At 52.4% G+C, this 1,272-nt stretch overlaps 1 long non-coding RNA gene across 1 annotated transcript in view; it reads right to left on the reverse strand.

Annotated features, from left to right (window-relative positions):
• The window catches only part of LOC104858128, a 6,167-nt gene extending 5,928 nt beyond the window's left edge, over positions 1–239 (reverse strand). The window contains exon 1 of the long non-coding RNA XR_779071.3: positions 151–239. This is a non-coding gene — a long non-coding RNA (uncharacterized LOC104858128). The remainder of the gene's footprint in view (positions 1–150) is intronic.
• Positions 240–1,272: the final 1,033 nt, after the last annotated feature.

The raw sequence follows: 1,272 nt of genomic DNA on the forward strand, positions 1-1,272 counted from the left end.
CATCCTTCCTCCGCGACTCCGCGCTTCCTGCTCCCGGCCCGGCGCCCGCGCTCCTCCGAGGTCCCGTCGCGGGGTCCACCCTGCCCTGCGCGCCCCCTCCCCGTTCTCACCCAAGGGCACACCCTTGTCACCTCCGCCTTCCCTCCCCACCTCCGGGTTTCCTCCGGAATCGCGGGCCTGGGGATGGGGTACGGTCTGAGCTCTTGGGTCGCACACTCCTTCCCTCTCTTCGCTTCGCGGGCGGAAAGAAGGCGGCTTTCTAGTGTCAGATGGTGCCTGCTCAGAGGACGGAGGAAGTTTGAATTGGCCCTAAAGGAGGGGCTGTGGGAACGGGTACCGTCCTCAAAGGCTTATCCTTCAAACGGGAAGCAGCCCCCGGAAACTGGACCCTCCCCAGGCACAGACTTTGTAAGGATACAGGAATACGTTTAGGATGACTTGAAGAGATAAGGGACAATCTCGGTGAGGGTGAAGGGTACAGGGCATTAAGGTCAAACTTGGATTCCAAGTCTTGACTTCCGTGACCTTGGATACGTTACCAAGCCTCAGCTTTTCTCTGTAAAATGGGGGTATGAGTCCCTCCTCACAAGATTTGAAAGGTTGAAAGTAGAAATATACCCTTTTAAGCACGTTACACTGTATCTGATGCAGTTTCCAACTAAATACAACCAGCTATTGTTTGTGGCTCTCAGGAGAGAAGAGAGTAGGTGAAAGGGAGATTTAAGGAATGTACTTGCCTGACTTGAGACCACCATGGTGCTCCAGAGAAAACCCCAGTTTAGGGGGAAAAATGAGCGGAGGGTGCTGTTGTGGGTGGGGTAGGCAGTATATTCTATAAGAATTCTGGGTTATTAGAGTGTTATTAGGAGAGGGATGATGGTTCAGCTGTAGGGTTGTAGTAGTCCCTGCCGTTCTCTGTTGACCTGCCAACACTGAACTGGTGGGGCAGAGAACTTTCCGGATGGAGCAGAAGAGTCTCCTGATAATTTTGTGCGTGTGCGTGTGTAGGTGTTTTGTTTTATGTTACAAGGTCTTGTGATACAGTTCACGTTGGCCTTGAACTCACTGTGTAGCCCAGGCTGGCCTAGTACTTGAAGCAATCCTCCTTCCTCAGCTCCCAAGTGCTGGGATTACAGGTGTGCGCCACCCCGCCTGGCTCTCCTGATCATTTTATTTATTTAGGTACTGTGTATTGAACTCAGGACCCTGTGCTTATGAGGCAGGTGTGGTGCCACTAAGCTAAATTCCCCAGCCTCTCCTGATCTTTTTTTT

Source organism: Fukomys damarensis, unplaced genomic scaffold, assembly GCF_012274545.1.
Source record: "Fukomys damarensis isolate Sample0158 unplaced genomic scaffold, DMR_v1.0_HiC HiC_scaffold_22, whole genome shotgun sequence".
Lineage (NCBI taxonomy): Eukaryota > Metazoa > Chordata > Mammalia > Rodentia > Bathyergidae > Fukomys > Fukomys damarensis.